Below are 25,244 nucleotides of genomic sequence, written 5' to 3' on the forward strand. Positions count from 1 at the left end.
GAAAGTGTGCTAATTATTCAAACTATAGTATATATGTGTGTATGTATCTATTTTTCCTATACATATATATATACATACATACATATATATATATATATATATATGATATATATATATATATATATATTTCATATACATAGACATACACACTACATATATAAGCGAATACCGTCCTTTAATGAGACAATGTCGAGGGACAATGTCTAATTAAAGGGCAAAACGAGCTCGGTACGAATTTCTGCCTATTATTTTTCCTGTGGTATTTGTTTGTATCATGAAGTCACGTGCATCTACTGTGATTTCTTTAAACATACATATATAATTATATATATATATATATATATATATATATATATATATATATAGAGAGAGAGAGAGAGAGAGAGAGAGAGAGAGAGAGAGAGAGTTTAATGCCGAATTCACTGTAGCCTGCATTGGGAATAACTTACAGGCAAAAAGCTGTAATCAACGAGTGCCATCTGTACCAAAGCCCAGATTCGAATCCTGGCCGGTGCAGGACAAAAGAACCGAGTTAATTATAAATTTCATTGGTTTATATTCCCAATGAGATGATATATATATATATATATATATATAATATATATATATCTATATATACAACGATATGTATAATATATATAAGATTCATGTATAATATATATATATATATATATATATATATATATTATATATATATATATATATACTATATATATATTATATATACTATATATATGTGTGTGTGTATATATATCTATATATATATATATATATATCCTATATAACTATATATATATATATATATGCTTATTGTACTCAGCTGATGCACTGACGTATCAAGGCGACAATTGCTAGAGTTAAGCCATATTATGTCAGACCTTTTTAGCGACAGAAACGAAACACTCCCATCCGTCATCCAGCTAATATTTAAATATGAGTTTCGTTGTTCGATTATTTCAATTTGCATAAAGTCTTTGAACTCATCATAATTTATTTGTAAGTATAAATATTATTACTGAATGTAGAAATATTTTGTATCATGATCTCTGCTAGCACCAGATAGGTTAACTTTTGATTAAGTATTTGGCTTACGGCCATAATTCGGTATTAAAATAAATTTGTAAAATGCGTAGTCTCGTTTTTTTTTAAACTTTATATTTTTAAATGTGGTATATCTGATGTGAGCAAAACCAAGTGGCGCTGAAGAAGTCCACTAATCAGAATGAGAACCAAAGACAAAGAATAAAATGGAAGTCTTCCAGAATTTCCAGTGTTTCCAGGATCTTTAAGCAAAGGGCGCACGCGCGTGATAAAAATAAGGTATTTCTCCAGAAGCAGTCCGCACGGACTGCAAGGAACGTAATCCCACTAGGGATTGGGGCGTCCAATGTATTTCGCCGTGTTTAGTACTGGCCCCTGGGGGGTTAATTACAGTCGTCCGAATAAATATTATTTAAAATTCTTGTTCAGTAGGTAAAACTGCATAGAAAAACCGCAACTGCCATAGTCTAGGCCGCCGCGGATAAGTACCCTAGATCTACCAAAAATGATAAACATCACTCGGCCATAATAGCATTTATATTATAAACCTGTCTTCCTGAGAGCACTTCATACTTTTGTGTCCTCGAAATGGCATGTGTTTGTGCGTGTTTGTCACTGCACTCAGAGAAAGAAAAAGGAAACGTCATGGATTCAGTTTCAGTTCCAAAACTCTTGCAGAAACTCTCCGAATAGTTTACTTGTTTGTTGTGACAGGTGTTGCAACACAGTGCGATACCGAACGTCGCTTTTTATTCTTCTTACGACATGCGTTGCTTTTCCTCCCTTCTCACTCATTTCTAAAAATCATTTGAGCTAAAAAAAAAAAACTTGTCATTATGCGTTTTTTCAGTGGCATTACAAAGTTGATCGGGCTTCTAATTAGAAGTATAATTTACAAAATCGTCGAACAAATGAGGCATCAAATGCATTTCGTTTTGCAGAATAACATGCATTCCATTACAATGAATTATAGATTAGCATACGTGAGATACGTGATCATGCAAATGTATGCGAAACTCTTTAATTCCTCATGGCATCCGAATCACACAATCCAGGGAGGGATCTGAACGAAGGTAATATACTTTAGGGAACGGCAGTGGAAACATGAAACGAATAACATAGGGAAACCAGATTACGAAAATTGAGACATTAAGGCAAGTGACCTTACCTTGATTGCTCAATTTCCACGGAACTGTTTTCATGTGATTAGCTAATGATTTTTCAGGCAACGCTTCCCTCATAGAAAAGTTCATTCTTAGTTACAAGTTCGTTGCCAAAGGCGAAACATGATAATGCTGGCCTCGGATGTTGTGTCGCCGTTTACTCAGAACTATATAACTATATATCTATCTATCTATCTATATAAATATATATATATATATATATATATATATATATATATATATATATATATATGCATGCATGCATGTATTTATGTGTGTGTTTGTTCCATATACACTTTGACATGCATTGAGCAATTTCAACCAAACTTGGTATACATACTACTTACCATCTGGGAATGAACACTGTGGGGTTACACTGGCACCAGAGGGAGGTTGTGGAAGGGGGAAAATGAAAAAATTACAGAAAACAACAGATATTAATGTCTAATCCTTAGTTTTTGAGGTCACTGAGATAAATAGTGACTCTCTCTTAGGTCAACATTCATTCTCTTGGGGTGGGGTGGGGACTGGGGTGATATATAAAAATAACTGGAACGACAGATATCAGTGTTTAATCCATAATTTTCGAGGTCACTGAGAAGAACAGTGTCTCTATCAATGCCCTTTTAAAGTCCAAGTTCAGCCCCAATAGGGAGGGGGTGAAAGGGGTGACATATAAAAATAACTGAAATGACAGATATTAGTGTCTAATCCACAGTTTCTGAGGTCGCTGAGAATAGGGACTCCTCCAGTGTCCTCGAAGTCCAGGTTCAGCCCTGATAGGAGGGGGGGTGAGATGGTTGGGAATGGGGTGAAATGTAAAAATAACCTAAAAGGACAGATATTGGTTTCTAATCCATAGTTTTCAAGGTTGCTGAGAATAGTTACCCTTCTGTTCCCCTTAAGTCCAAGTTCATCTCCAGTAGGGAGTGGGGGTGAGAAGGGGGTTTGAAGGGTGTGACATGTAAAAATAATAAAAAAAAAACAATAGATATTAGTGTGCAATCCATAGTTTTCGAGGTCACTGAGATGAATAGTGACACTACTGATATCTTTCATGTCCAATTTCAGCCCTGATAGGAAGGGGGATGAGAAGGGGTGGAAAGTGGGAGACATGTAAAAATAACTTAAGATAATAGATATTAGTGTCTATTCCTTTTCGAGGTTGCTTAGATGAATAGTGACACTCCTGAAGCCCTTTAAGTCCAAATTCAGCCCCAATAGGAGGGGGCGAAGAGGAAGAGAAGCAACTACCATAACAGGAATGAGAGAGAGAGAGGGGGGGTTTTTATCATTTGTAATCAGAGATTTCCCAGCCAGCGCTGGGTTGGTCAGCTTATTAATATATATATATATATATATTATATAATATATATATATCTATATATATATATATATATATATATATTTTATATTATATTGCTACTTTCAAAATGCATGTTTTCCCCTCTTTGAAATGTCATGTAGATTGTGCAAAATTTTTTCAGATTCCTAGATAGCTTAGAATAGGATGTTTTAAAATGTGTGTTCAGATTTTGCATTACGTGTATGTAAAGAATATATATAGTAAAGGAGAGAGATCCTTGTCTTTTCAAAGCTGCAAATGTTTAACTTTTATGTCAGCACTTTAAGATTAGAGTCTGCGAGATCTGTTTGCTTCCCGTGCTCTGTCAGCGCGTTGATAGCGAGCTCGTTGTCATAAAAAACATGTCAGTCTTAATTATCGTTTACCCTCCGTTTCAATCGGGTACGTATCTGTTGAGCAGACTTGTATGGTACGTGTATATCTTTGTCAAGTCCCACGTGGATGTTGCACATTATGTGTGTAAGATTGCGTCAGATTTCAGAACTTTCTGGAAGCTTTCGTACCCAGAACGTATTTGTCATCTGCCTAGCCCAATTTCCGCAAGGAAGAGTTTTCATTCGATCTTAAGACCTCGAGGCAGTTAGATCTCCCTCTCTCTCTCTCTCGCTCTCTCTCTCTCTCTCACTCGACATCGAGATTATATTTAACGTAACGTAAATTTGGTCACTCATAACTTGTGAGAATTCTATATTTTGATATTTCTTAGAATTTATTTAGTTTAGTTAATTTCTTTGTTGTGGAATCTGAACAAACATTTCGTAACGGCGCCTGGTTTTTTTTGTGTAAAGTGTAATATACAAGAGAAAGAAAGAAGTTGGTATACCAAAAAAAAGGTAAAAGTGTGTTATATTTTTATTAGTTGCAACTAATAATGGATAGGGAGTGTGTTTAAACTAATAATTGATAGGAACTGTTGTCTGTTACGAAGGTTTGGTAAAAACTGTTGGTTACAGTGTTTTTAATGAAAAAGATTTACACTTTTACACATTGCTGATATTTTTTTGTGTTTGTGTCTGTCCATTGTTTGTGGCACTTATTCATTTCTTATTGAAGTGTGTCTTTTTGTTTATATTTCATTTACATTCACCATTTAATTGACTTAGTTATTTTCATTGCTTTATCATTGCACATTTAATTAAATTTAACACTTGTGAATTGATTTGCATTTACTTAGAATTCTTTTCAAGTTTTATTGTTGTTTAGCACTTGTGAATTAATTTCAAATTTTCAATTATTGCCTAACACTTTTGAATTTTGATTGAATTAATTTTCTTGAATTTTGTGATAAAAATTAATTTTGAATTTAATTTTACTTAATTTGATTCAAGAATTAATTAAACTTTACTTTGTTTTCAACGTAACAGTAATTTTCCCTGATATTGTGAATTTCACTTATAAATTTTGAATTTAATAATAAATTTTTGTATTTAAATTTTTATAAGTGTTTTCTTTATCTTACACCAGTATAAAATATATTTAATTATGATTATATTCATGTTAGGTAGAAACATAGAGTGGTAATTGATTTGCTTTTCCTTCAATTTAATTGGAGTGACTTAGAACCAGGGCAAGTAACTTAGACTTCTGAAATCATGGGACAATATCTTCGAGTTTTAAAAGTTGGTTTAGAAAGGAGGTGATTGCCCTTTGAATTAATTTAATTACTTACAAGATTACCCTCCCACCCTTTTTGTTTGATGGAACGTTAGTCCCTGATTTTCTGCAATACTGGTAAGTTTGTTAATGGGATCACTGTTTGCCTTAAGTGTATTCAGTCGTTTAAACGTATGAGGGTTCAGGTGTCTGGCTTTTTGTGAGGTAATAATTGATAAATGGTAACCAGATACTTGGCACTTCGTAACATTATTTAATGGTGCCCAGAGACCCGGGAAAGCAGATTTCATTATCACTCTAGAATATACTGGTGGTGTTAGGAATATATTTTGTTAGGAGAGTGACCATATAGTTTTGTTTTGCATTTATTGTATTGAATTGTAAATTGATAACTTAGAGGAAAATGGCTCAGTTCAATGTTCAGGAATTTTTATTTTTTGCAGCTCCTTCCGTCCAAGTTTTGTCTGAAACCACTCTGTCTAAAGCACAGTGGAGCGCTTTAGCAGAGGCATGTGGTGGTTATGTGTCTACTAGTATGGTAAAGGCACAAATAAGATGTATTGCTATGGAATCATTGATAAACTCTGGTAGAATAACTGATGAAGATGAGTTTAGAAGTTGGCTCAAGAGTTGTTGAATGTAGCACGTGCTGATCTCATAAATAAGCAAGCAGAAAAGAAAGAGAAAAGTGATGCAGAGTTAGAGCTTAGACTCATTGAAGCAGAAGAGAATTTGATTAAGCTAAAAATGCTTGCTGAAAGAGAGAGAATGCAAGCTGAAAGAGAAAGAATAGACAGGGAAAACAAGAAAGAAGAGAAAGAGAAGAAGAAAAAGCAGCAGAAGAGGAAAGAGAAAAGAATAAAAGAGGAAAGAGAAATCGCAAGACATGAAAGGGAAATGGAATTAATAAGAGCTAGATCCACATTACCTGTAACACCGTCTAACCCTAATCAAGGTAATCAAAGACCCTGTATTTGATGTAGTGAGAGTACAGAAGTTAATCCCTAAGTTTACTGAAGAAGCTCCAGATGAGTTTTTTGATCACTTTGAGAAAGTGGCTTCAGGTATGGGATGGCCAGAGGATAAATGGTCATTTTGTTTTGGCTACAAAGTGTCTGATTGGTAAAGGGAGAAGTGCTTATCTAGCCTTAACAGCTGATCAGTGTAAAAGACTACAAGGTACTTAAAACACAGTGTGCTACAAGTTTGCCATGACCCCAGAGTACTACAATGAGAGATTCAGAAATTTAAGAAAAGATGAGAAGGGAACCTTCTTTAGATTATTGCTTACAAGTGAGAAGGGTGTTTCAAAACGTTGGGTAGAAGCTGCTAAAGTTAAAACTTTTGATGAGTTAGAAAGAGTTTACTTGTTCTTGAACAGTATCTTAAAGGGAAGGAATTCCTTGAACATATAAGAGCTTATTTAAGAGAGAGAGAAGTGAAGAAACTTGACAAAGCCGCTACACTTAGTGAAGATTACAATATAATCAGTAGCAAACGTAATTACAATGTCAAGTACCAGAGTCAACAACGCCCAGGTTTTAAGTCTTATCCAAATAACAGGAACAAATTTAATGGGAAACCTTCAAGTGATACTACTAAGAGTACACAAGGTAATACAGCTCAGCAAATTAATGTGAAAATCCTCGTCCAGTTTTTTCAAGACAGTTACAGAAACCTAAGTGTCTGTTTCCAAGTGTGGAAGAGTAGGACACTACAGTCAAGAGTGTTACCGGAAGGAAATCAACAGCAGTCAAAACCAGTTAGTCAAGTTGTGAAACAAAACTACGAAGAGCAGTGTGGGAAAGAATCAGACTCCAGAGAAGAATGAAACTAAACAAGCTGAATGTTTAGCAACCAGTGGAAATGTTACCTCAAGCAGTGAGTGGTTAAGCAGTGTGGAGGCTTTTAAGCCATATATCTATGAGGGTATGCTGTCAACTCAAGAAGGAAGTATGCAGGTACCAGTCAAGATATTACGTGATCAGGGAGTAACCATAGTGTGGTAGTACGTGGTTCTCACCCTCAGTTGGAGAAGAGTCTCACAGGAGATTCAGTTATTTTGAAGGGTATAGGGAGGAGAGGGAAAGACTCCTATATGACGCTTACACCTGTCATGTGAATTGGTGACAGGGAGTGTTGATTTTGCTGTAAAGGACTCACTAGCTGTGGAAGGTATACATGTTCTGTGGGAATGAAGTTGGTGGTGTGCCATTTATTCCTTGTCCTGTAGTGACAGACAAACCATTGAGGATTAGTCCTACAGAAGAGTTGGAGAAGAATAACCCCCACCTGTTTCCTAGTTGTGTAACTACCAGAAGTATGAAGAGGACTACGACTGTAAGTGAAGAAACTGAGGATTTACACACCCAAGAAGGATCAAGTGAAGGATCTTTGTGCTTAGAAGAATTATTCCAGGGAAGTGAAGTTTCCCATAGTGCTGACCAAGAAGAGAATTTCCCAAGAAGATGAAGAAGACGACAACGAAGAAGAAGAACCTGATGTTCCTGAAGAGACTCTGAGTAGTCAAAGTGTTGCTGAAGACAGTAGTGAAAACTACAGTAGCTGAGTTAGCAGATATTGAGAATTCAACCTTTGAAGTTGGTCAAGTGACAAGAGAGAAGCTAATGGACTTGCAGAAGAAGGATGCATCGTTAACTGATTTGTTCTTCAGAGTTGTGATCGAGAAGAGATGCAACAAACTCCCCTACCTGTTACTATCTGAAGGAAGGTTTGTCTGATGAGGAAGTATAGACCTACAGATATACCAGGAGATGCTGTATGGGGCGAATATCATCAAATTTTGATTCCATATCCATTGAGAAAGCAAGTGTTGCAGTAGCTCATGAGTCTGGCACATATGGGAATCAGGAAGACTGTGGAGAAGATCATGAAATATTTTTTCTGGCCTGGACTTCACAGAGATGTTAGCAGGTTTTGTCGTGATTGTCATACCTGCCAGATAGCTGGAAAACCGAATGAAACCATCAGAAAGCCCCCCTACAAACTATAGAAGTTAGAGGAGAACCCTTTAGCAAAGTGATTATAGATATGGTTGGACCATTGCGAAGACAAAGAAAGAAAATGAGTATTTATTGACATTAATGTGTCCTGTGACAGGTATCCAGAAGCAATCCCTGTTAGAAACATATCTGCCAAGATAGTTGCTGGAAAACTTGTGGAGTTTTTCTCAAAGTTTGGTATACCAGAAATTGTACAAAAGTGATAGAGGAACGAACTTTACTTCCAAGTTGTTCCAGGATGTGATGAATTTGTTAGGGGTGAAACAACGTTTATAACGCTTATCATCCAGAAACTCAAGTGCCTTGGAAAGGTTCCACCAGACATGAAAGTATGCTGACAAAGTATTGTTCTGAGTCAGGAAGAGAATGGGATGTTGTTTACCATTAATGTTGTTTGAAGTTAGGAATGCTTATCAAGAAAGTATGATGTTCACCTAATGAGATGATTTTTGGAAGGAGAAGTGAGAGGACCGTTGAAGATTCTTGCAGAAAAAAATTGGGAAGAAAAATCAAGAGGAAAGCCAAGCAGAGTATGTGAAGAACTTAAGGAAGAGGTTTGAAAGAGATTAGAAAATTCTCTTTAGAAACTTGAAAATGAGTCAAGAGAAAATGAAAAGGAGATTTGATTGCTAAGCTAAGCTAAGAAGTTTTTAGTATTGGTCAACAAGTGTTAGTGTTCTTACCTGTCAAGAAGCTTTCCCCTCACTAATAAAATTTCAAGGTCCTTACAAAGATTTAATTTCAGAGTTAAGTGATAGAACTTTATGTGATTGAAACCACCAGAAAAGAAGAAGAAGACAAAGAAGATACATGTGAACCTCTTGAAACCTTATTTCTCAGAAACTAAAACTGAAACTGTGTCAGTAACCCAGACAACTTTATCTACAGAAGACGATGATGGCTACGATTGGGAGCTGCAAGCAAGATGAATAAAATTCTTCAATTTTGGAAAATTTGGAGGATAAACAAACATCTGAGTGTTGAACAAGGTGAAGACTTAAGTGACGTAATTAGAAGTTTTCCAGAAATTTTTTCAGATGTGCCTAGACGCACTGATCTGACCAAGCATGAAATCAAGATTCAAGAAGATGGAAAACCTTTCAAGCAAAGAGCCTATCGCTTATCACCGTATCATCGAGATGTTTTGAAGAAGGAAGTTGAGTATTTGCTGCAACATGGATTAGCAGAACCCAGTTCAAGTCACTTCAGTTCTCCATGTGTGTTAGTGAAGAAAACCAGATGGTTCATTTAGGATGTGTACTGATTATAGGAAGCTGAATTCTATCATGTGGCTGATAATTATCCTTTGCCTCTTATAGATCAGTTACTTGATAATATTGGCAAGCCAAGTTTGTTTCCAAGATAGACTTGTTGAAAGGATATTATCAAATTCCCATTAGATGAGAATGCGAAGACGCTGTCAGCTTTTATTACTCCTTTTGGACTATATCAGTATACTGTTCTGCCGTTTGGTCTGATGAATGCACCCTCAACATTTCAACGAGTGATGGATCAACTGATAGGATCAATAGAAGGAGTAGGTGTATACCTAGATGACATAGTGATTTACTCTACAACGTGGGAAGAACATCTGAAGATTCTGAAGAAAGTTTTGAAGAAACTACAAGAAGCAGAATTAACAATCAACCTAGAGAAGAGTGAGTTTGGAAAGGCAACTGTAGCAGTATCTTGGTTTGTAGTTGGGAAAGGCCTTCTTGCTCCAGTAAATGCTAATGTAGAAGGTATCCGTAAGGCTACCCCACTACTACCAGGAAACAGCTACAGAGATTTTTGGGGATGGCTGGTTTCTATCGTCGTTTTTGCCCAAATTTCTCAGCCGTAGTAGCTCCCTTGACAGACTTGACTAGTCCCAAAGCTAAGTTTATTTGGACTCCAGAGTGTCAAGAATCCTCTGAGAAGGTAAAAGCCATTTTAACTTCAAGACCCAGTACTTCAAGCTCCAGACTGCGACAAGAAATTTGTGATACAAGTTGATGCATCAGACTGTGGCTGTGGAGCTGTTTCTACTTCAAGAAGATGAAAATAATATCTACCATCCTGTATGCTTCATGTCTACAAAATTGAAAAAAACATCAGAAAGTATATTCGACAATTGAAAAGGAAACTTTAGCCTTAATCACTGCATTGAAAAAATTTGAAGTGTATGTGAATAGACCTAGGAATGAAGAAATATTAATATTGTCAGATCACAATCCACTGACATTTATCCAGAAAATGAAAAATCACAATCAAAGACTGACCAGGTGGTCTTTGTGCCTGCAACAGTATAACTTAAGAGTGCAGCACATTAGTGGCAAAAACAATGTAGTTGCTGATTATTTATCTCGTTGCGAATCGTTGGATTCAACACCGTGATAAAAAATCTTCTGGGGGGTGGGGGGAGGTATATTATATATTGCTACTTTCAAAATGCATGTTTTCCCCTCTTTGAAATGTCATGTAGATTGTGCAACTTTTTTCAGATTCCTAGATAGCTTAGAATAGGATGTTTTAAAATGTGTGTTCAGATTTTGCATTACGTGTATGTAAAAGAATATATATATACGTTAAAAGAGAGAGATCCTTGTCTTTTCTTTAAAGCTGCAAATGTTAACTTTTATGTCAGCACTTTAAGATTAGAGTCTGCGAGATCCGTTTGCTTCCCTGCTCTGTCAGCGCGTTTGATAGCGAGCTCGTTGTCATCAAAAAACATGTCAGTCTTAATTATCGTTTACCCTCCGTTTCAATCGGGTACGTATCTGTTGAGCAGACTGTATGGTACGTGTATATCTTTGTCAAGTCCCACGTGGATGTTGCACATTATGTGTGTAAGATTGCGTCAGATTTCAGAACTTTCTGGAAGCTTTCGTACCCAGAACGTATTTGTCATCTGCCTAGCCCAATTTCCGCAAGGAAGAGTTTTCATTCGATCTTAAGACCTCGAGGCAGTTAGATCTCCCTCATCTCTCTCTCTCTCTCTCTCTCTCTCTCTCTCTCTCTCTCTCTCTCTCTCTCGCTCTCTCTCTCTCTCTCTCTCTCACTCGACATCGAGATTATATTAACGTAACGTAAATTTGGTCACTCATAACTTGTGAGAATTCTATATTTGATATTTTCTTAGATTTATTTATTTAGTTTATTTAATTTCTTTTGTGGAATCTGAACAAACATTTCATAACGGCGCCTGGTTTTTTTTGTGAAAGTGTAATATACAAGAGAAAGAAACGGAGTTGGTATACCAAAAAAGGTAAAGTGTGTTATATTTTTATTAGTTGCAACCAATAATGGATAGGGAGTGTGTTTAACTAATAACGGTATATGGAATTGTGTTTTAACTAATAATTGATAGGAACTGTTGCTGTTACGAAGGTTTGGTAAAAAAAAATAAAAACTGTTGGTTACAGTGTTTTTGAATGAAAAAGATTACACTTTACACATTGCTGATATTTTTTGTGTTTGTGTCTGTTCCAGTGTTTGTGCATTATTTTCATTTTCTTATTGAAGTGTGTCTTTTGTTTTATATTTTCATTTACATTCACCATTTAATTGACTTAGTTATTTTCATTGCTTTATCATTGCACATTTAATTAAATTTAACACTTGTGAATTGATTTGCATTTACTTAGAATTCTTTCAAGTTTTATTTGTTGTTTAGCACTTGTGAATTAATTTCAAATTTTCAATTATTGCCTAACACTTTTGAATTTTGATTGAATTAATTTTCTTGAATTTTGTGATAAATTAATTTTGATTTAATTTTACTTAATTTGATTCAAGAATTAATTAAACTTTACTTTGTTTTCAAGTAACAGTAATTTTCCCTGATATTGTGAATTTCACTTATAAATTTTTGAATTTAATAATAAATTTTTGTATTTAAAATTTTTATAAGTGTTTTCTTTATCTTACAACCAGTATAATATATTTAATTATGATTATATTCATGTTAGGTAGAAACATGAGTGGTAATTGATTTGCTTTCCTTCAATTTAATTGGAGTGACTTAGAACCAGGGAAGTACTTAGACTTCTGAAATCAGGGAAATACTTAGAGTTTTAAAGTTGTTGAAGGAGTGATGCCCTTTGATTAATTTAATTACTTACAAGATTACCTCACAACCTGTTTTGATGAACTTAGTCCTGATTTTCTGCAATACTGGTAAGTGTTAAGGGATCACTGTTGCCTTTAGTGTATTCAGTCGTTTAAACGTGTTATGAGGGTTCAGGTGTCTGGCTTTTGTGAGGTAATAATTGATAAATGGTAACCGGATACTTGGCACTTCGTAACAATATATTATATATATATATATATATATATATATATATATATATATGTATATATATATATATATACGTATATATATGTGTGTGTGTGTGTGTGTGTAATGGAATATTATTTACATTAAAACAAAGCAAAATAAGATAAAATTACTAGAAGTTACATTAAAATTAACAAAGCAAAATAAAATAATATAAAATTACACAATTGCAAGACATAATAACCTAAACCCGCAGCATATCGCCTGTACATCAGAGGTTTGAAATCTTCGGACATTCATTCAACTATTCTTCTTCCTAATGAGCGAGGAAAGCATTGGCAAGTGTTGGTCCTAATGGGTTACCCATTGCTACGCACGCCGCGCCGTCTACCTGTTTATATACCTCCTTGTTAAACATAAAGAAACAATCACTTACAACTAGTGATAACCCCTGATGACACTGTTGTTTAGGAAACTTTTCAATTTTATCAGCATCTTTAAACAAATCGTTAACACATATGGCAATTGTTTCCTTTAAGGGTATGTTAGTAAACAAAGATTTAATGTCAAAACTGGCCATTACACATTACTCCTAATTCACTTCACAAATTTCTTTTGCAAAAAGTAAACGAGTCCTTTACACTGTACTGATTGGAGGTGATGGGTGTTAGAATGGGTACCAGAAATTTTGCTAACTTGTAATTAAATGTACCAATAGCAGAAATTATTGGTCTTAAAGGACAATCTTCTTTATGGACCTTAGGTAAACCGTATAATGTACCTGGTTTTGAGCCTGACGTGAAAAGCCTAGAGTACAGAAAATCATCAACAACAGCTTTAGCTTTCAATTTTCTTAAAAACCAGATTGGAATTTGGTATGATCACTCAATACATTAAGCATTTTAGAAATATAATCATTCTTGTTCATTAAGACTACCCCAATACCTTTATCTGGCTTCAAAGCTACCACAGATCAATCGTTAGCCAAATTCTTCAAAACTTCGTTTTCTTTCTTAGAAATATTAAGTACAAAAGAATTTCTATCCCTATCATAAAAAGAAGAAAATGCTGATGCTTCAGTGAGCACTTGAAAAACTCAAAACCCTTATTATCCCTATCATAAAAGGAATGGTTAAGTATGCCTTTGAAAAACATTTCAAATGTGCAAAAATGGTCAATAAAATCAGGTTTACAGAAAGATAAAACATAATTCAAACCTTTACATAAAATCTTTTTCTCAATATCGGAGAGAATTCTACTTGAATAATTAAAAATAACTTTATCATATGGAACACCAGTGTCATCAGTGAAACAAATTTAACACGACTTATCTTCGAAGAGTTACATTTATCAACGAGATTCAAAAGATGGTTGAAATCTATCCAAGACACCGAATTCTTCAGCTGTGTAGTTAGAGAGTCCTTTTTGATAATATAACAATCCAAACTACGTCGTTTGGCTGCTAGCCCTCTTCCTAAGAACTAGCCTTGGCAGTTACGGTAAAGGCGAGTATGATGCAGATGACGGTCGTACAGTTTAAAATGCAGGAAATTAGGCGTAAGATTTTGCTGCTGACATGATGATAAAAAGTCGATATCGCATTTGATCTTCCTGAGTTTGTAGTTAAATCTTTCTAACGATCTATACAAATGTAGCACTGGAAATCCATAACGACGAACTAATATATCAGCAATAGAAGAGTTCCGTGGAAATCGGAGACGAATAACAAATATTAAAACTAGGGCTTGAATGAAGAGCATCTTTATATATATATATATATATATATATATATATATATATATATATTATATATATATATATATCGCACACACACATACACACACTCACACACACACACACACACACACACATATATATATATATATATATATATATATATATATAGTGCAAGTTGTTTTGCCATTTCTTTACCATAGTGGTGCTATCTAATAAGCTTGAGAGAGAGAGAGGCGGGAGCCTTAAGCACGTATCAGAAATCCCATGTGGCTCTTCAGAGTCACCTCAGAGTGGGTCGGAGCCTAGGGGAAAACGAGCACGGGACCACTGACTCACCCCAAATACATTTTTTTTTTCCCTATGGTGCAGCCTTAACTTTCCATTAGTGAGGTTTGTGGTATGACATCAGCCTGCTGGACGCAACTCTGAATGGCTACCAGCTTCTGTTGGTCTGAAGAAAATCTGATGAGGCTAGTAACCTTATCCTTCTAGATATGCTAGTAAAACGGAATTTCTATGTACATATATATAATTGTGTGTATATATATATAAATATACATGCATGCATGCATACATTATATATATGTATGTATATACAAACATACTTATATATGTACATTGTTATATGTATATAATATAAATACATGCATACACATATATACATACATAAATGCATACAATTTTGGTTACCTTTTCTACAACTTCAGTGTCCGCCTCTCGTGATCGTATACTAAAACACATCATATGACATATTACCTGCCTCCCCCCCCGACCTGCCTCAGAGTTTGTAATTTAATTCCCACTGCGGTCTTTCCTTTCTTTAGTAAATGTCAGATGTTGTAACGCTGTTTTAATCAAAGCGTATTATAACAGGAAACGCATTTACCCATGTATGAACTTATTCATCAATTAAAATTTTATTAGAATTATGTATTTAATTTTTTAGAATTAAAAAAGAATATTCTCAAAAGTTACTGTGCAAGGAAGATATTTCCGAGGAAGGTAAAGCTTCAAATTTAATTCACGAGTAAACTAATTTCGTTCTATAAGTATTTATTTTTTTGTTTTTTTATTTTTTATGGAGTTCCATTCCGACTTCAGCGTCAATTTCGAATCCTCACAAGAAGAGGATTCTAATTTCCTCGGTTTTGGTCCCCAGACAGCGGGAACAGAAATTAGGTCGATTATATTTGCACTCGGTTTTAGTCACATTTCGAATTGACGATTTTGCTAATGGATTCTAGATTTAATTACAATTGCACCGTAAACTATAGAATTTTAAACCCTTATTTTCTTTATTCTATTTTAGTAAAAAGTATCGAAAACTTAAAGTGATCACTTTTTCCCACTAACCTCCATTGTCATGACACAGATCTAACATGTCTGTCTGAAGTGCCATAGTGGTGAATCACTTTTGAAATTCTGTTTGTCTTCTTATCTGATCAGCTTATATGTGAAATACTGAACGAAACTACCATCACTTTTGATGCTGTGCCCAATTCAATTTGTAGTTATAGCTGGAATCACTGCTGAAGTGCCTCAAAAACGTTCATGGCAACCGATAGGTATAATATATATATATATATATATATATATATATATATATATATATATATATATATATATATATAATATATATATATATAGTATATATATATATATATTTTGAAGTAGAAAATATGTCGTTGATCTTCCACATTTTCCACATTACGAGGTGTTATCGATCGTTTATGACATTCATATCCAGATGGTGGAACTCTCGCCCTCATTCGGTATTTTATTTATGATTTTACCTGTCTTTTCCAAGGCGAATTTATTATCATTGAACAAGTCGGTCCAATCACATTTATTGATTAATAGTGCTTTGACAATTCCAGCAAATAGTCCTGGGCAGGGAATTGAGAAGTAATGCAGCTTTGCTGCTAAGGCTCTCACAGTTGCTATATCTTTGGCTGTTTGAAAGATAGGTAGTAGTTAATTTACTTGCGTCGCCCCTTCTGTATCAGTGCTATTAAAAGCTATCGAAAGATTTATAGGTTAGTTTCGCCTACGATTTCGAAGCTGGTTTTTCATGGTTTGGATTAAACTAACTGCATTTTGTTAAAAATGTCGTGAAATATGATGATTGCATTTGAAATCGGTAAGGCTTTTTATGTGCGACTTCGTGGGTATGACGCTTAAAACACAAAGAAGAATGGCAGCCTTTTGACTAGAGTATCCGTTTTAAAACTATTGTGTTTATATGCATACCCACAAACATATATAATATATACATGTATACATTGTATATGTGTGTGTATATATATATATATATTATATATATATATATATATATATTCAAACATATATATATATTGTTACATTTATTGATCTCGTCTTCACAGCATTTAGTTAAATATTTTGATTGCTAGAAAAGCAGCCATTTTCCCCGAATCAGCTGACTTCAAAGGGGCAAACGCCAACCAGAGATAGGAATTTCCTGTTAGAGAGAGGGGGAATAAAGACTCTTGTCAGCCTTGGGGGCATATCCCAAAGGGAAGTGTGTAGCTAGCTAGGTACTTATTAGGCCTACGTCTTCAGCTCCTTTTTCCTGTGAACCCTTTGCTGGCCGTATGTTCTGTTTCCAGGATGCCCTGCTCTTGGGGGGATAAGCTGAACCCATCCCCAATGAAACACACCTGCATTTCAACCTCAGTCCGCTCCAAGCCGTGACCTCGTATAGATGTCCCCAGCCAGCAGCCTTCCATTAGGCCTACCAAGGCGTTACTGGCACGCCCAGACCTAAGACAAAGCCGACGCCGCATTCTACAAAGGTCCACTTAACTATGGCATCCCAGTACGTCTTGTGAATCAGTCATATTGCCAGTTCTTTCCCTCCGAGTCCCGTAATTACTCCCCATTTCCAAAATTCAAACTCCTAATTCTCAAATGAACATTCCTTTGTTCCTTTCACTGCTTCGTGGCCGCATGTCTCCCTTTTGTGATCGTCCTAGACAAATGAAGTCACTGAATATTTCATTTAACACTAAGAGTTCCTCCCCAGTGTGTTAGACAAAGTGAGTAACTGTAACTTGTGCAAGAAATCTTTTATATATTTTGTGTCTATTCTGGGATTTTTTCCAGATTTGCTGAGTCATGTGTCCAAGTCTTCGCACCTGCAAGTGCTGCATTACCGCAAAATAATGTGAATAATTTTGAAAACCAGCTTTTACATGAATCTCATTTTAGCCAGCTATCCCCTTGTGAGAGATAATATTGTTCCCCGTGCGGACAAGCTGCATTTACTCTTTCTCCAGGCCATTAAATGGCCTCTTGTAAATAAATGTATGTAAAGTAATTAGCTGAGTTTTCTGGCGACCTTTTTTCTCTAAAAATAATAATACCAAAACCCCCCTTTTTTAAGGTAAGTTAAAATCCAGTTACCTTGCATTTCCATATAACATTTTTCTTTACGTTTTGGGCCGGCTCATACGTAAGAGTGGCGACCTTGCCAGGATCCTGGGTTGCTTAAAAAGCTTGTAAATTGCGTTATCCCTTGTAAAATGAAAACTGTAAATGTTTTTTACAAAGCGTAAATCGCACACTTGCGCGGGAGACACTGACTCAAGCAAGGTAAGGCAAATCATTCATATAATATGATTATTTATAATCAATGTTAGCTTAAGGTACGTTAAGGAATTATTTTAGAAGTGGCTTAAAGGAGTATTAAGTAGAAATATTATTATTGTAGCCTGCCAGCTCTCAGCTTGGCGCATGCGCTCTTCCAGACTTGGCAACCAGCCAAAACTCACTCGTTCACTAACGGTAGCCATCTTTACCCCTTTAAGCTTTATCTCAATGATTTAAGCAAATTAACGTAAGTCTTGATGTGTTAACGTAATTAATATCAATCACTATACTATCTATCTTTCTGCCAGAAAATTTAATGCTGTTTGCTTTGAATAAGAAATTAGAATTTTGTGTTGTAAATCGCCTTCGCGTTTACAGAAAATCAGTTGTCTAGTCACCGCATGTAGCGCTCACCGCGCGTTTTACCTCGTATCGCTCAACCGCTCGCTGAGCGGAAGTTTCATTTCACTTCAGACTTAACGTAACCTCTTTTACAAATGTTTTGCTAGCATTGTGCCAACATCCTTACCACCATTTTCACTTGTCACAGGGACCTGGTAAACTTACATAAAGTTAACATAAATCTTAAAAGTAGAGTACATTAAAAGAATTGTTAACGCAAAATGCGTCGTAAATTTCCTATGAAAACACAATCCATTTCAAATTAACGTAAAAATCGCTCATCGCTAGCGCGTTCTATTTTCATAAAACTTATTCAAAAGCAATTCTTCCATTTAACTTTAACATAAGGAGATCATTTAATGCAAGTTGCGTCATATTAACCTAACATTATTAGTAGTTCAAATAAATACAAGGGAGTTCGTCATATATCATTTTCACCCTCTCAGAGAGAGAGAGAGAGAGAGAGAGAGAGAGAGAACCTATTATTCACCAAGCCAAGAGTACTACGTCTATTACCATTACGCATGCAGAATTAACATTATTTTAGTCTCTTGTGTCTTTCATTTACACTGAGCATGATACGCGCCTGTCTTCATTGCAGCCTTGCAACATTCATGTCATTTACCGAGTATTTCAGCCATGGACTGAGCATTTCCAAAATTACCATTACCTGTCGTTGCCCGAGTGGTCTTTTTCATTTTTTATCACAAAAGACTTGCATATACTGCAAGCACGAACTGCACAGTGTGCCACGCAAATTCATTACTTCCAGACAAGGAAGCCTACCAGTCTAGGACTGGCCACCACCAGTGCACCACAGGCCTTACAATTTTACAGTGCCACTAATTCATGACACTGTCCATCGACTGGCTGCTGAAGTACTCCCACCGTTTACTTTCTCTCCTCCACCATTACACTCTGCCACGAACAGAGTGCCATTTCTCTTCAGTATATTTGAGTATACTGCATTTAGTGTCGTCCGACGGGACACACCAGCACGCTACCAGTGCAATCAAGGAACGCCTCCTTTAAGTGCTGTGCACCTGTACAGACATACAGGTCGCCCTTTACCTGCGTGTCCGTCCTTACGGAACGTCCAATTCATTAGTGTGTCCATGTAAAAGGATCAGTGATCCTTTGGAACACATCAAGGAACGCCTCCTTAAAGTGCCATGCACCTGTACAGACGTACAGGTCGCCCTTTACCTGCGTGTCTGTCATTACGGAACGCCTATTTCATTAGTGTTTCCACCATTATGGATCACTACAACAGGGAACACCTCCCGAAGTGCCGCAATACCAGCCCTAAGTGCTGTCCAAGGAACGCCTCCTCAAAGTGCTGTGCACTTGTACAGATGTACAGGTAGCTCTTTACCTGCGTGTCCGTCCTTATGGAATGCCCAATTCACCAGTGTTTCCATGTACAAGAATCAGTGATCCTTCGGAACACTCCAAGGAACGCCTCCTTAAAGTGCCATGCACCTGTATTGGACCTACAGGTTGCCCATTCCAGCGTATCCCAAGTTAGGAACGCCTGTAAGTGTGCCTTACACAGCACACTCCATTTGACTTTTTCACCTCATCAGAAGGTGCCATTCACAAAGTGCCACAGAGCACCCAGTCTTTTCAGACTTTTCATTACTACATTGCAGAATCCATTTCTAAGTAAGTGCCACGTTACCAAGTAGGCACTCCCATTCCATCCAGTACTATTCCTGGCCATCATTTTCAAATTTATCCAAGCCTCTACTGCAGCCTAAGGGAAATGTCTTCCCCTGTTCCCAAGCCCCAGACCATGAGCTGGACTCCCGGTAAGAGATGGTTGCGGAGGTTCTGCACCACTTGTGTGCGTGGGCATGCTGTGGATTCCGACCAGTGCCCAAGTCGATCCTTACCTTGGGACGAGAGCTTCCAGGGTGAACTTCTCCAAGGCTACCATGTAGCCCTCCCTGATGAACAGTCTCCTACAGCCTATCGGTGGGTACATTTCATGGCCGATGCCGAAGCCCAGGTCTCCCTCATTTCAAGAAAGGCCTTGCCTAGGGGTGCCAAAATCCAGAAGGACGAAGCCATTCAGTTCGAATGGATAGATGGCAACCTCTATCCTGTTCCTTCAGTCCTTCTGAAGGTGCAAATGCCCTTATGGGACCAGGAGACCAGGGAAACCACATTGTGCCGCCTGGGCGTAGTTGATAAATTTCCTGACGTTTATCAGGTGATATTGGGATGAGATCTCCTGAAGCTGTATCTCCCCTGGACGCAGCTCCCACTACCAGATGCACCGGACCCCTGCAGCATGCCAAATAATCAATTATCAGTTCTAGATTCAGAGGCTAGTGCCTCCGATGTCCCTGACATCCTTTCTATTTGTGAGCCTGGTCCTGATCCAGTGCCAGAGCTAGAAATTCCTGCCGCATCCTGCCAGCCTCTTACCATTTCACCGCCTGCCTCCTCCATTTCGGGAATGAGCCAACCAGCTAACCTCGGACTTGTTCTGGAGGGAAATTCAACGGAGGATTTTTTAACCTCCCCACATCAAATCCCTGCCAGAGAGGACTCTTCACCTGTGCCAGAGCACACTGCAAGCCTTGGTGACCCCACAGACTCGCAACCTGTGATGCCATCTCGGCCTTATCGTCCAGTGCCACGGAAGGAGTTCTGGAACAAGTTCTGCCGAGACTGTGGCCGCAAGGGTCACATGTCTGCAAATTACAGAGGGTGCGCTAATCACAATATTCCCGCCATCGCAATGGCCGTTACCAATTCTTCTTTACTAGGACCCCCAGCTAAGGGCCTTATAACTGTCGCACCCCTCCAAAGCCATTATCCGCCAAGCCACGTCAGAGCCTATGACGACTCTGGCGCTCAAATCTCTTGATTACAGGAAAATCAAATCCCCCGAGGGGCTAACGTTGACAGACGTCAACTCATCACCATTGAAGGCATCAACCATATCAAGCTGATCCTTCCGACCGTACAATTGAGAGTCGCATGACCTCACCTTACCAAAGTATGTAAACTTGCAGTTGCAAGCTACCTTCCAGGAGGTTACGACCTCCTCCTAGGGCAAGACATGAAGTCTCCCTCGCATTTCAAAAAGCCTAGGGGTCCTAACCCCACGACAAATCACTCCGGAAGTACGGCCACCAACAGTCTTCCCTGCTACCAAGGAGGGAGATTGATCATTCACAGTTCCGTTGCAAAACCTGTAATGTAATAGGGCACTCCACTAATTAGCCTAGGTGCCCTAGCAAGCCACCAGCAGCAGACACTGTCCATTGTCCACAAGGTTCAGCCTTCCACAAGAGACAGGAGCCTCTGTCTCCCCTTACCAAGGGCACGCTGAGAGGTATTGCACTTCCGGTACCCGTCTCAGGTCCAGTCAACCTCAACTCTCTGCCAGTGCCACTTGGCAGCACTGAGCAGTGCCAAGCTCCATCCAGCCTGGATGTAGAGCCACCACAAACCATGACCTCTGTGCCTGGCCACGAGCTGGAGCCAGCGCCTAACCTTATCAAGGATCCTCCTACAGGAGATCCTCCAACAGGCATGGAGCTTACCGCAGCCCATGGCCAATCCCAAGTCCATGTGTCTTCTTCACCATCACCTCTGTCGCCCAAGGATGAACCTCCGGCAGACCTCACCTTTACACCTCCTCTGGACGACCAGGAGCTGCCCGACCAGGAGTCAGCCTGGAGTCTTACCCTTACGACGGCTGTCGCAGCAGCCGAAGTGAGGGCCTCCCCTGCCGTAGGTTCTACCTCTACGACGGTTGCTGCAGATACCGAAGTAGGTTGTTCTCCTGAAATCCCTCAGGCTACCACTGCCTCTGCTCCTGACGGCGTTTCTGGCCTTACCCCAGAGTCGGTGCCTCTGTCTACTCCTAGGACTGGTATAGCCAGACTCAGGAGGAATAAGAAGAAGAAGAAGAAGGGACGTAATTAACACACTAACCAAAGAGCCACATGCTCTCCTTGGCACCTGTGCCCAAGGTACAGTGTCACATTCATTTGCAGAGTGATCCTGGCACCTACTCAGACAAGGTAGCCAGCCTGATCTCTGCAAGTAGATTAACCATTTAACCCCCTAGAACTTATACCACTAACCCTCACTTAAATATCATAATTACCTCATTACATTTCCATCCTGGTACACTACTAACTGCTCATCATCCTCACGCATCATTACCTCACCTTAAATACTTTAACAATTCAGGTTCGATAAACCACGGCTGTGCGTACCGCACTCTGGAATGATTGCGTCTCTAATTGACTGTAATGAGTAGGTTAGGCTAATAATTTAGTACCAGGGCATTAGGGTAGTAGCAAGTAGAATTTTCAAGTAACCTTACATAGGGGTAGAGTAGACTGTCGTCACAGATGATTAGAAGTTCTCACTTAGGCTAGACTACATTAATTCAGAGTTCGTAAACTTAGCCTCTCCACCTATAAGTTAGGTAGCCACTGTAGTTAGCTGTATCGTTGCTCTAAAAACCTCAGTTAGAGTAGGAGAACTGGGTAGTCGAGACGATCAACTTATTTAGCCAAGGCCTTCACGCCCAAAAGGGAGTGAATGCCTTCTTAACAGGGGGAGCTGTTACATTTATTGATCTCGTCTACCCAGCAGTTAGTTAAAATATTTTGATTGCTAGAAAAGCAGCCATTTTCCCCGAATCAGCTGACTTCAAAGGGGAAAATGCCAGCCAGAGATAGGAATTTCCTGTTAGAGAGAGGGGGAATAAAGACTCTTGTCAGCCTTAGGGGTGTATCCCAAAGGGAAGTGTGTAGCTAGCTAAGTACTTATTAGGCCTACATCTTAAGCTCCTTTTTCCTGTGAACCCTTTGCTGGCCGTATGTTCTGTTTCCAGGACGCCCTGCTCTTGGGAGGATAAGCTGAACCCATCCCCCATGAAACACACCTGCATTTCAACCTCAGTCCGCTCCAAGCTGTGACCTCGGATGGATGTCCCCAGCCAGCAGCCTTCCATTAGGCCTACCAAGGCGTTACTGGCATGCCCAGACCTGAGACAGAGCCAACGCCGCATTCTACAAAGGTCCACTTAACTATGGCATCCAAGTACATTTTGTGAATCAGTCATATTGCCAGTTCTTTCCCTCCGAGTCCCGTAATTACTCCCCATTTCCAAAATTCAAACTCCTAATTCTCAAATGAACATTCCTTTGTTCCTTTCACTGCTTCGTGGCCGCATGTCTCCCTTTTGTGATCATCCTAGACAAATGAAGTCACTGAATATTTCATTTAACACTAAGAGTTCCTCCCCAGTGTGTTAGACAAAGTGAGTAACTGTAACTTGTGCAAGAAATCTTTAATTTATTTTGTGTCTAATCTGGGATTTTTTCCAGATTTGCAGAGTCATGTGTCCAAGTCTTCGTGCCCGCAAGTGCTGCATTACTGCAAGATAATATGAATAATTTTGAAAACCAGCTTTTACACGAATCTCATTTTAGCCAGCTATCCCCTTGTGAGAGATAATATTGTTCCCCGTGCGGACAAGCTGCATTTACTCTTCTCCAGGCCATTAAACGGCCTCTTGTCAATAAATGTATGTAAAGTAATTAGCTGAGTTTTCTGGCGACCTTTTTTCTCTAAAAATAATAATACCAAAACCCCCCTTTTTTAAGGTAAGTTAAAATTAAGTTACCTTGCATTTCCATTTAACATTTTCCTTTATGTTTTGGGCCACACGAGGCCGGCTCATACGTAAGAATATATATATGTGTGTTAGTTATACCAAACCACTGAGCTGATTAACAGCTCTCCTAGATGGCCCGAAGGATTAGAAGTTTTTACGTGGCTAGGAACCATTGGTTACTAAAATAACGGGGCCTACAGGTTATTAAGGGATCCGAATCATATCGAGAAATGAATTTTTATCGCCAGAAATAAATTCCTCTGGTTCCTTGTTGGAAGACCTTCTTATTGGGGGGGCGGCGAGAATAGGACAGTGCCCCCTTTATTAGGTCATGCATCATCAGGATGTGCACAGGTTATACATAGATCATAGCAATCATTTGTGGTTTCCTCCAGTTAAAACTTTTATTCACTAAATTATGAAAGTTAAAAGCATAAGAACAGGTGTTTAATTGTCATTCAAATTTAATATTAGTAAAGCCATATTCATAGTGTATGTCTGTATACTCAATCTGATTCTTCTTATTAATGCTCGAGTTTGTTCCTTCAATACAAATTCGTTTGAACAAAATTAACATTATGCAAATGTATGTTTATAACTGGTGTGATTTATGCTTGAAATAGACATTAGTACGAAGCAAAGCCAGACAGCTAATTAATTCAGCAAACGAAAAGGAGCTGCATTTTTCATGTGCTGTAGGTCATAAAGTTGACAATTGCAATGCTGTAAACAAGTTAATTCTGCCTTACATAAGTCATAAGATTAGCTGTATGAAAATATATCGCATGGAAATTCTATTTTATAAACCTTCTTCTTCTATCAGATTTTAAGATACCCTTTTACAAAAGTATTAAAGTACCGAGAAGTTTTCATCGTAAAAGAAATGATTCATTGGAAAGTTTCTCGCGAATCTCCCTTTGTATCAAATATTAATGAGATGAATATGTCAACTGTTTTGGCGGGACTCCTCCTTTCTTTCTTTCTTTGTCATAATGCGTTCGTATTCTAATCTTTTATCTTAGCTTCTTCAAATCCTGGGACCTATAAGGTTATTCAGCGCTGGAAGGGAAACTGGGAGTATAGGGTTGCAAGGTGTAACAGGAGGCAAACCTCAGAGTTGCACTATTAATTGTTAGTAGAGGGTGGATCGCAAGATGGGGGAAAGATAATAAATGGAGGTACAGTTAAAGGGGTTGCAGCTATGGGCCGAAGGTATGCTGCAAAGAACCTTTAGTAGTAATGGCTACATTGCACTGATGGTACTACCCGCTCCACTTCATGAAAAAGAAAAAAAAAGCTCCTGCAGTTACATAAGGTTCATAACATAACAAAATAATGTGTACATTGCCACCACACAGAACTCGATGTCTGCAAATAT

General features: G+C 37.9%; 2 protein-coding genes across 3 annotated transcripts in view; one reads left to right on the forward strand and one right to left on the reverse strand.

The window, feature by feature from the left end:
* Window positions 1–25,244, forward strand: part of LOC135221957 (sodium-dependent noradrenaline transporter-like) — a 399,359-nt gene that overhangs the window by 302,684 nt on the left and 71,431 nt on the right. The gene's annotated exons all lie outside the window — the stretch shown is intronic.
* Window positions 1–25,244, reverse strand: part of LOC135221958 (uncharacterized) — a 208,473-nt gene that overhangs the window by 181,632 nt on the left and 1,597 nt on the right. The gene's annotated exons all lie outside the window — the stretch shown is intronic.

The sequence above is a fragment of the Macrobrachium nipponense genome, chromosome 3 (genome assembly GCF_015104395.2).
Source record: "Macrobrachium nipponense isolate FS-2020 chromosome 3, ASM1510439v2, whole genome shotgun sequence".
Classification (NCBI taxonomy): Eukaryota; Metazoa; Arthropoda; class Malacostraca; order Decapoda; family Palaemonidae; genus Macrobrachium; species Macrobrachium nipponense.